We start from the raw sequence: 12169 nt of genomic DNA, 5'->3' as shown, positions 1-12169 counted from the left end.
GAACTCTAAGCGTTGTGAGGAGGTGCCTCGCTGACAGTGATGCAAGCCGTGGAGGGTGGTGCCCCTCAGCTTGAAGCAGGTTCTTAAAGGCCTGGATGTTTGAATCTCTAGTCAGCAGGTGAATGGAGCATTGCTGGCCGGACACACACTTTTCCCCCCGCCTCTTACCTCTGATCGATTGGAGTACATGACGCACCTGGGGCAGGCCCCTGCCTGGTCTTTTTGACCGCTATGGGCACCGGTTCCTCCCCACTCAGCACGTCGGATCGCCCCGAACCCCCTACTTGGGAGACTCAGACGGCCGGTCTACCTCAAAGGCACGAGCACGGTGGCTGCTGCGGGAACGGTGAGGGTGTTCGCCCCTCCGCCTCCTCTCCTTTCTCCCAGAGAAACACACCTTTCCCAGTCACATGGCTCTAGGGCCATACCCCCAAACACTTTAGCCGGAGTACGGTCTGCTTCGCGCCCCTATGAGCGGCCGCGTGAGACCCGGGTGTAGGACACCAGTGCACGATCGCTGGTCACGTTGGCTACCTGGTTAATCCTGCCCGTAACATATGCTTGTCTCAAAGATTAAGCCATGCAGGTCTAAGTGCACACGGACTGTACAGTGAAACTGCGAATGGCTCAAATCAGTTATGGTTCCTTTGATCGCTCCACACATACTTGGATTACTGTGGCAATTCCAGAGCTAATACATGTAAATGAGCACTGACCCCACGGTCCTTCAGGGGGTCACGGGGGATGCGTGCATTTATCAGATCCAAAACCCATCTGGGAAGGGCCTCGCATCTGCCCTGGGCCGATCGTGCACCCTCCGCGACGGCGACGACTCATTCGAATGTCTCCCCTATCAACTTTCAATGGTACTTTAGGCGCCTACCATGGTGACCACGGGTAACGGGAAATCAGGGTTCGATTCTGTAGAGGGAGCCTGAGAAATGGCTACCGCATCCAAGGAAGGCAGCAGACACGCAAATTGTGACGAAAAATAACAATACAGGTCCAAGCTCTGGGCGAGGGGGACCAAGGGGACAATTTTGTCAGATGTACCGGCGGGTGGGGCCTCGTGGCGGGGCGGAACCTGAAGTGCCACGCCGTGTTGTGGCCATGCTGAGTTCAGGGACATCAAAGCACTTACCTGGCTCCTTGTGACCACCCCCGGAACAGCCTGGGATGGGGGAGGAAGAGGCCTGTCCTCGTGACCCATGGACACTGTCACATCGGGGGCGGGTTTGTACCACAGCTGGGCACACAGGGGTGGGGAGACCGCCGCTGAAGTGCCAAACCTGCCAAAATGGAATGGTGAATAGTGGTCATGATGACGGCCGTGCACACCGAGTATGTGACCCAGGGAACAAGGAAACCGCTCTTTTGCTGAACTCTTGGGTACCGCAGCCACTTGGGCATGCGGCGAAATTAAATGAAAAGGCAACAAACGATTCTCCTCATGGCCCTCCATCGGGGGATGGAGTGATCTGTTACCAGCTCCAAAGTAGTGGGTTTCGTCATCCCTGGGTCACCTGTCTCAGGGGCGTTTCGAAGCCTTTCGCGGGTTCTTGGCGGCCGGCCGTGAGACAGGTGGCGTCTGCTTCCTGCGGTGGGCTCCGCACTGGGCCGAAGGGGCGTGCTGCAGCGGAGCCAGTGAAGTCACCGCAGGGGGATGCCCTTGGCTGCCCGGGAAAGCATATCCATCATTTCCACAACAGCCTGTGACTGGGCAACCGTACCTGAGGGGGGGAGCCCAGCTGAGGCTTTCACGTCCGACTGGACATGCTCGAGAGCTCATCAGCTTCACGGCTCCGAACAAGAGGTCAAACTCGCCATGAAACGAGCCGGCGGACTCATCCAGAGACCGATCGGGCAGAAAAGCGTGCTGGTGAATGGGAGGTCCATGGGGGGATACCCGGCGGAGGTGGTCCCATTGGGGTCCCCAAATCACCCCAAATGCTAGCCACACTGGCCTCATACCCGTAGATAGAAGGACCGAGGCAGGGAGCCGCTGGGGTGGCTTGCTTTCTTATGAAGGTAAGACGCGACCACAATGTTGCCATGCTCAAGTTCTCTCAATGAGTACATGATCCATCCACAAATGCTGTCTCCACATGGGTCATGTCAAGACATGAAAGACAGCGATCATGACCATCAGAAGTTGAGAGATAATGACCACAACCAGGAATAACACACAGATGGAAAGTCATCTTTAAAATGACACGTCTTTAGAAAGACATTCCGTGTGTGCCGATCTTTTAGAGAAATATACTTTTTAGAGAAAAATACTCTCTTATTTCTGCCAAAGCGCCCAGGGGCATTCTCTGCAGTGCACCAGTGTAGAGGAGGGAGAAGCCGCTGAAATGCGCCATCAGATCCAGCAGAGGTGAATGAACAGCCAGCTCAATGAACATCAACTGTTCGGCTCCGAAGAAAAAATCTGAATGAGTGGTTGCATACCAGCTCCTTTTATACCCGTATGTACGGGGGAGAGGTATGCAAATACAATTTTTATTGGTCTTTTATCAAAGACCAAATGTGTTTCGGGCTGCCAAGTGTGACCCCTAGTGTCACTACATCGACAAAACGTTGAGTGAGTGACAGATAGCACTTATAATGCATGAAACCATGTTGTAATGCTTTATTTTGCAATAGATAGCTGCCAATGAGTGACATTTGTGAAATGTCATGTTTCATTGATAAAGAAGTGAATTTTGATTGAAAATGACTCCAAACAGCTTTCTGAGGTTAAAAAGTTTCTTTTGGTCTTTTGAGAGCTGTTTCATGAAGTTTGCACAGTTCTTTGCTGACATTCAGATTCTTTCATTAAAATTATGTGTAGCGCTTATAATGCATGCAAACAATGTTGTAATGCTGCATTTTCACTGGTAATGCTTTCTTTTGCAATAGATAGCTGCCAGTGAGTGACATTACTGAAATGTCATGTTTCATTGAAAAAGAAGTGAATTCTGATAAATAACAAACAGCATTCTGGGCTCAAAAATTTGTTTTTGGGACTTTGAGAGCTGTTTCTTGAAGTTGGCACATTTCTGTGCAGACATTCAGATTCTTTTGAGGAAGCTCCACCTTTGGCTCAAACTGGTCGAGATGGGAGAGAACCACAAGGCACGGTTCCTTGCTGCCCCCATTTCCCAGGTTGGCCAGTCAGGCGACACAGTCGAGAACTTTGCCCAGCAGTTCTCAGCGGTAAAGCAGCAGATGGAGGTTATCTGGCACATCGTGCCCCGGTGCGGCTCAAGATCCCACACCCCATCTGCTCGTCGCCAAGGGCGTCCCCTGCGGTGACTGTACCGGCTCCGCCGCAGCCCGCCCCTTCAGCCCGGCGTGGAGCCCATCGCAGGAAGCAGATGCCACCCCTCTCAAGGCCGCCAAGAACCCATGAAAGGCTTCGAAGTGCCCCTGAGACGGGTGACCCAGGGATGACGATACCCCCTGCTCTGGAGCTGGTAAGCAGACCACTCCATCCCCCGGTGGAGGGCCGGGAGGAGAATTTATTGTTACCTTTGCATTTAATTGTGCCACATGCCCAAGTGGCTGCGGTACCCAAGAGTTCAGAAAGAGTGGTTTCCTCGTTCCCTGGGTCACATACCCGGTGTGAATGGCCGTCATAATGACCACCGTCCACCACTCCATTTTTGGGCAGGTTTGGCACTCCAGTGGCGTTTCCCTGCCCCTGAGTGCCCAGCTGTGGCACAAATCTGCCCCCGATGTGAAAGTCTCCACAGGTCACGAGGACAGGCCTCGTCCCAAGCTGTTCCGGGGGAGGTCACAAGGAGCCAGGTAAGTACTTCGATGTCCCTGAACTCGGTGTGGCACCTCAGGCTCCACCCCGCCGTGATGCCCCACCCGCCGGTATGTCCGACGAGATTCAGGCGTGGGATGGGCTCAGACTGGTGTGTAAAACAAGGCTGTATGAGAAGGGAGTCCAGTCTGGCCTGTAGGTGTTGAATGTACATGTACATGGCGTGTACAATAATTGCTGTGATAATCTAACCACTAAGGAGGAGCCAGAGGGCAACCAAACTGATAGGATGTTCTTGGTAAGATGACAAACTGCTTATGTGACTAGAAAATATAGTGGTCAAGCCAGTTGGTTTGAGACTGAACTTCACTAATTCCGTCCCTTCAGCCTGAAGCTGCTGTCGAAGGATGTCATCAATGGTGAGGTTGTGACCTCTAAATGTGTCCATGATCTCAATTTCTGCGTCATGTTTGTCAATGTTGAGATGGAGGACAATATCGTCAATGTGCACATTGGCTCCTTGGGAAACCATTAACAACATTGTTTGGTTTGGTAGCCATAGTTTAGTGGCTGTATCATGGCTGTTGTATGACATTGGGACTTCAGTGGCTGGTGTGTTAACGAGCCAGCAATTTCCTGCTCGCTCTACCCTTGTCTCTGTTCCTTCATTTTTGATGGACATGCTACCTTGACACTTGTTCAGGGAATTCGGCTCTTAGGCCGTAGAGGTAGTTAGTCACCTCTTTAACAAAGGGTTGTGTTTGGACAAACCCACTGAATGTCCTTTGTCTTGGTACACATGTGTAGGTTAGGGATAAGGTAGAGCGAGGGGTCCTCATCATGGGAGGCGAGTGTTGGTGGTGTTTTGAGGTGAATGTGTGCGTTACCTCTCTGAAAACCAACATTAAATACAGACTTTAGTCTGTATATATTCTGCCTTTCTATGATGGTAGATTGAGGATAAATCCTATTTTGAGGTTCTGAGGATTCACTGCCAAGACTATATGCCAGGTGTATCTGTAAAGGTTGCACAACGGAGGTAGTAGCAGATATAAGGATTTGTTCGACAAGGTCTAGGGAGACCAGGTAAGCTGAAATCCTTCCAACACTCAGACTATTGACTGAGGATCTAATTTCCCTGACAAAATCCCTAAAGCATGCAAAGTGTTATAAGAGCGGAGTGCAAATTTACAGTGACTATAGAACCCTGAAGGGTTTTACCCAGGCCCTGTAATTGTTCTTGTTCAAGTTGTCATCTCTGCTGGATTTTGGATGATGGCGACTTGTCCATCTGAAGCTGGTGAACTGTTTTCTGGACCAAGTGGTCTCGGTGTGTCAACCTGAGCCCACATGTGTCCACGACGGCAGTCAATGAGCGGAGCCAGTCGGTTCAGTAGGTCCTGGCCAATTAACAGTGGTTCCGTATTAATGGGACATATGTAAACAGGGTGTGCTAGCATCATCCCTTGAAAGGTAATGTCGATCCACACCCATTTTGTGATAGACGACCTCTTGTGTGTAGCTTGTGATGCTTACGCTGCAGTTCTGTCTGTAACAGTTTGCCCTAGCCACCTCTGCGAAGGTGTTGGAACCCATTAGACTTATTTCGGAACCAGTGTCGAGTAGCGCGTGGGAGCTGATGCACCCATGTGTCAGGCTTTGCCTTTACAGTACAGACCGCCCAAGAAGGTCAGAAAAGGAGGGTGTGGCATGTTAGGAGTGACTGTTTTGGGGAGCAACTTGGACCCTGTTCCCCTTTCCCCAACCTACAAAGTAAACTTTGTCGTTAATGGGAGGGGGTACATCGTCTAGTCATACTGACGGGGTTTCAGTGCCGTGTTCCTTTGAGGAGTTCAGCGGATCTGGTGAATGACGGAGCACTTCAAGCTTCCTTACTAACTCAGGCAATCATCTCCTTATATCCTCCATTTTCTTTCTCAAATCTTGTTCTCTGAGGGGGTTTGAAACCTTTTCTGCCCACCCACCTTCTTGTTTGGGTTTTCATTGGAACCATGCCTTTCCTTTCAGCCGACGAACGTTTTGTTGTTTAGGCCTGCCGTGACCCTGGGGGTGTCTGGTCACCACCCCCCTGGTTCTGTTGCCTACCCTTCCGGCGGGGTGATCGGCGACTCTTGGGTCCTGTTCTAGCATTCACCTTAACGCAAGGCATTTCGTTGCCTTCAAGCACTAGGTCTGCATATTCTGAGGCTTGGATCCCCAGGGCTCTGGCATCGCCTTTGTGCCCTTGGGCAGGGGGCACGCATGTCTCCCATGCCAGTTGCACGTACCTTCTGATTTCTTGCATGGTGGGGTTGCCCGTTCTGCAGTGCATCCTGACGTCATATCTGACTGGCTGGGAGGGGCAAATGTAAGGAGGGGCACCTGCATCCAACCAGCGGGCCGCTGGAGGAGCTTGAAAGGTGTCTCGGAGGACGAAGTCAGAGACTGTACCACTAGGGGCAGCTCGGCTCCTAGCGTGTGTCTCTGGGTTTCTCAGGGGCATATTTCTATGCGTAGCGCTAAAGAGGGGGCCCTCTTCTATGTCAGATGTTGTGCTGTGCGTTTCAGCTGCACTTACCTGATCTGACTCTACTCTTAGCTGGGCAGCTTGAAGCTGCCTGTGCAGAGTTTTGTTTTCCTCCTGCATCTGGGCATTATCTTCCTGTGCCTGGACTTTCTCAGCTTGGGTGCACCTAACCTCTTGGTGCAGGCTGAGATTTTCCCTCTGCACCGTTTGGTAGCTGCTCTGCAGCTGGGCGAGCTGGGCCTGGTGCTCTGTGGTTTGCAGTTGGGTTTTGCGGTGATGAAGAAGGAACATTTGGCCCACTAGGTCCGGGATTGTGCTCTTTGGCTTCCCGACTGGGATGTTGACAATCAACTAGTTCCTGCAATGCTTCATCACAATGACTAATATTTTAGCCGTTAAGGTTATCTCTCTCCTCTACGAAGAGATTGAGGACAGCAGCGACCACATCTTGCAGTGCTGGGTCGACTGACCTCTGTGGAGCTTCAGCTCCAGCCAAGTGGGGCGATTGGTGACTCATTTTACTGTGGCAGTAAAAATCCTTGCAACACAGTGGCTCCTTTAGCTTGTTGTGTTACAGTTTCTATAATGCTGACACGAACGCACAGTTGAGAGGCTTCAACCTGTGGCTTACAGGCTACTATTATGTAATGTGCAAATTTCACTGCATTCTCTCTTTGGTGGACATCAATGAAGTAACTTGGCACCTCTCTGTAACATCTAGCTGAAAGCGTTAGGAGGTAAATAACAACAGCAGTCTTTAAGCAGACCATCGTAAACGTACCAACCCCTAATTCACTCTTAAGAGCACTTTCACATCACACTGGCTTATGCTTGGCAAGTTGTGAGAAGTCAATTGTCAAACAGAACCAAACTTTGAAATAATGATTCAGGTTATTACTTTGGATTCTTATGCATACACACGGCGACAAACTGGCATGTAGGATGCCTCACATGGGGCACCAATTATTATGTAGGGTCTACTGGTTGTTTAGTCAGTGTAACTATCAGAAATAGTTAATTATTTCTATAGTTATTAATTAATATTTAAATTAAATAATAGAATCTAACTCATTAAAGCCCAGATTCTTTCATGGGGCACCAGTAAATGTAGTGCGCTACGTTCAGGAGCAGGTTTGATTATAAGCAATAATTAATAATTATTAAAATCAATAGAACATTGATTTGAATCAATGTTAGCTCTTTTAATCCTTCACATCAACTATAACCATCAAATTCAAAATAATATTAATTATTAAAATTAACACAAGGCTATTGATCCTTCAAATTCAACAATCATCAAAGATAATTATAAATGATCAAAATCAATAGAATATTAATAAGGATTAATATCGCCGGGGCACAACCCTGGAATCAGGGACTAATAACCAGTATAACAGTCTCAATATTAGATTGTTCTCTTAAGAAAATTAACATTCAAAAGGAAACAATGAAGGCTAGAATCCAAGCACTGATATCCCCTGCCAGCAATTGACACAGGTTTATGCAAAACAAACCAAAATACAACAAAGTTTATTTATGCAGTAATATCAATTAATAATCAATACAATGCAATCAATAAACTTCCGTCTTACAACTACAAACTAAACAGTGACATGATTAGATATGGTAACCAAAATAATTCTAACACGTGAGAGGAAGGTGTGTGTGTATGTGTGTGAGACAGAGAATGGGTGTGTGTGCATAAGGAGTGTAGGGCTTTACTGGTTGTTTAGGTCAATGTTACTATCAGAAATAATTAATTATTTCTTTAGTTATTAATTAATTGAATCTAACTCATTAAAACCTCATATGGGGCTCCAGTAAATGTAGTGTGCTACATTTAGGAGCGGGTTTGGTTATTAGCAATAATAATTAATTATTAAAATCAATGTTAGCTTTTTTAATCCTTTAAATCAACAATTATCAAAGATAATCGTTAATTGTTAACATCGATGAAACATTAATTAAAATTAACACTAGCTTATTGATCATTCAAATTCAACAATCATCAAAGACAATTATCAATTATCAAAAATCAATAGAATATTAATAAGGATTGACATTGACGGGGCACCACCCTGGAATCAGGTACTAATAACCAGATAGTAAAACAGTCTCAATGTTAGGGTTAGGGTTAGGTGGCGAGAAACCAGTCAATGGCATCTACCAGTTACCGCGTGTATCCGCTTGTACGATAGCTTAGGGACAAAGCTCGGCTTTAGCATTAAGCTATCTAGGAGCCAAAAATGTGTGCCAGAATGTTTGTGAGGGGTCGCGTGCGTGTGGGTGTGTGGTTAGTACGAGAGAGAGAGAGAAGTGACGGCCCTAAAGCCGATTTCGCGATCATGGGAAAGAAAGCAGCTGTTAGTTTATCGCTCAGAGATGCGGTGGACGGCTCGTAAACAGTCCCGCATACTTTGACTCTTTAATGGATGAACTCAGTTTACCTGTCTCACCTGCGATGGCGAAATTGCACAACAGTCCAATTTGGTTGGACCACAATACAGCAAAACAAATTCATGATAATTAATACCCTGATTATTAATAATGAGCAGACATGGCGGTCTGTAAACTGTACAAGCAAAAACCTTGAAACACAAGAATAACACACTATAATATTCTATCTTTGCCCAGACGTAAACCTCTTACTTGAATCGCATGAGGACACTGGTAGAATGTGTTTTCCTCCGTCCTTTAACTCTGACCCGGTTCCTTGAGGCTCGGGTGATGACGGGAGGCCGTTTCCTCGCTCTGCCGGTGGGTGGTACGGCTGCTGATTCTTGTCGGGCGGCGGAGAAATCAGCGACGTCGACTTGATTGAAGAGGGAAGAGAAATCTTTTTCTCTTCACTTCTGCAGGCAAACGGATGAAGATGTGTTCGGTGGAACACAGAGTAATCTCAACTCGTCCAGCAAGATGGAGATTGTATTGCCAGGTTTTACGACTGTGTTAGTCATGCCTTTGTCTTCTATCTGTTTACATGAGGCCCAACACTCCATTAAAATGACTTTTCCCTATCTGTCCCTCACTCGACGTTGTGTCGATGTACACTAGGGGTCACTCTTGGAAGCCCGAGACACCTCTGGTCTTTGATAAAAGGCCAATGAAAATTGGCGAGTGGTATTTGCATACTACTTCCCCGGACATACGAGTATATAAGGAGCTGGTATGCAACCACTCATTCAGATTTTCCCTTCAGAGTTGAACGGTCATGCTCACTGAGCTGAATTCCCACGGCTGTTCATTTACCTCTGCTGGATCTGGCGGTGCATTTCGGATATACATCATGATGGTGCCGCGGATGGCCGCCTCGGTGTGGAGCGCTTCTATGTTTTGTTGTTTTTGTTTTCCTGTATTTAGTAATCTTTTTTCAGTCAGTTTTACCAGAGATGAACTGCTGAACATTCGACAGCATACATCATTCAGTATTTTCCTGAATTTTGAATATTCTGACGTTTTGTTTGACATTCTAGTCGGAGGCGTGGCTGTGTTGTTTAAATGCGCTATGAGACGCAGGCGAGGGAGACGAGCAGGCACACTGGTCAGGCTCTGTCGGCGTGTCTCCTCACCCACACAAACAAGGACTTTTCAAACCCTGGCTGAGTGAAGCCATTCCGGACAGTGCGTTACATCTGCCGGGCTTTCAGCTGTTCAGAGCAGATCACATTGCGGAGTTAACGGGGAAAATGAGAGGCGATGGAACATGCTTTTACATCAATGAAAGTTGGTGTACAGCTGTAAAAGAGGATGTGCTGTCCTAATTTGGAAGCGCTCTTTATTAACTGTAAGCCTTTTTACTCACCGCGGGAGTTTTGCTCGTTTATTCTGGTGAGTGTGTATATCACGCCAAACGCGTGTTTGAACACAGCACTGCAACAGCTGGCTGATCAAATCACAGACACAGAACAACAATACCCGGGCTCAGTTATTATTATTCTTGGGGATTTTAACAAAGCAAACCTCACATGTGAACTGCCCAAATACAAACAGCACATTACAAGCCCAACCAGAGACAGAAATATACTGGATCATTGTTACACAACAATAAAGGATGCATATCGCTCTGTCCCTAGAGCAGCTTTGGGACTATCTGATCACTGTCTGGTTCATCTTCTTCCAACCTACAGACAAAAATTAAAATCTGCTAGCCTGTATTAAGGACTGTAAAGAGATGGACCAATGAAGCAGAGCTGGAACTACAAGCCTGCTTTGACTGCACTGATTGGAGTGTTTTTGAGGCTGCAGACACCAATCTGGTCGAGCTCACAGATACTGTTACATCATATATCAGTTTTTGTGAGGATATGTGCATTCCTACTAGGACTTATTTAACATTTAACAACGGAACTCAGGCAGCTTTGTCAGGCCAAAGAGGATGCTTACAGAGTTGGGGATAAAGTCTTATACAATCAGGCCAGGAACACACTGAATAAGGGAATCAGAGAGGCTAAAAGAAGATACTCTGAGAAGCTGAAAAACAAGTTTTCAGCTAACGACCCTGCATCAGTGTGGAGTGGCATGAAACAACTTATGAATTACAGGACTCCTGCCCCCAACCGTGTGGTGGACCAACAACTGGCTGACGACCTGAATATGTTCTACTGTAGATTTGAAAGGCCCAATCTCACACCCCACACCCACTCTGACCTTCACTTCACAAAAACACCAACACCTCCTGCAACCCCCCTCCTCCCCTCCTGCTACTCAACCTGCACTTAAGATCTGTGAAGATGAAAAAAACAAAAAAACATTTGCACTGTACATAACAGATTGTATTAGATTTGCACTACCCATGTGTATGTGTATAATTATTTTTTATTATTATCTATATCTTGCTGCGTTATCTCGTTATCTCTCGCCCTCTGATGGCCACGGTCACTGTCTTTTCTGTCTGGGTGCTGCTCACACAGAGACAGCGTTCGTGGATGGGTCACGTACTCATTGAGAGAACATGCCCATGGCAACAATGCGGTCGCAGCTTACCTTCGTAAGAAAGCAAGCCACCCCAGAGGCTCCCTGCCTCGGTCCTTCTACCCACGGGTATGAGGCCAGCGCGGCTAGCACTGGAGGTGATTTGGGGACCCCAATGGGACCACCTCCGCTGGATATCCCCCCACGGACCTTCCATTCCCCAGCGCACTCGTCTGCCCCGATCGGGCTTCCGGATGAGTCCGCCGGCTCGTCTCATGCCGAGTTCAACCTCTTATTCAGAGCCCGCTAAGGTGATGAGCTCTCAAGCGCAGCATCGGAGAGTGGGCTCGTCCAGTCGGACGCGGAAGCCTCAGCTGGGCTCCTCCCTTCGGGTGCGGTCGCTCAGTCACAGGCTGATGCGGAGATTACGGACATGCTTTCCCGGGCAGCCACGAGCGTCGGGCTAGAGCGGAACCCTCCGCTCTCCTCTGAACCCTCGTGGCTCGATGATTGGTACCTGGGCTCGCGGCGCCACTCGCAGCTATGCCCCGCCCCCATTCCTTTCTTCCCAGAAGTGCATGAGGAGCTGACAAGGTTGTGGGAGGCACTTTTTACTGCCCTGTCCCAATATTTCAGCTCCCCCACCCTCGCTACCCTCGATGGTGGGGCGGCCAAGGGCTATTCGGCAATCCCCCCGGTGGATAAGGCGCTCGTGGTGCACCTATGCCCGCAGAGCGCCACCACCTGGTGCGGGCGCCCAAAGCTCCCGTCCAAGGCCTGTAGGTTTACGTCATCCCTAAGGGCCAAAGCCTACAGTGCCGCTGGACAAGCCGCCTCCCCCCTGCACGCCATGGCTCTCCTGCAAGTCCACCAACCCAAGGCACTAAAGTAACTGCACGAGGGTAGTTCCACCCCAGGATTGATGCAGGAGCTGCGCTCAGCAACCGACCACGCTCTCCGGGCGATGAAGGTCACAG

Source organism: Myxocyprinus asiaticus, chromosome 11, assembly GCF_019703515.2.
Source record: "Myxocyprinus asiaticus isolate MX2 ecotype Aquarium Trade chromosome 11, UBuf_Myxa_2, whole genome shotgun sequence".
Classification (NCBI taxonomy): domain Eukaryota; kingdom Metazoa; phylum Chordata; class Actinopteri; order Cypriniformes; family Catostomidae; genus Myxocyprinus; species Myxocyprinus asiaticus.
The sequence above is the reverse complement of the archived record's forward strand: the minus strand, read 5'-3'. Positions refer to the sequence as shown.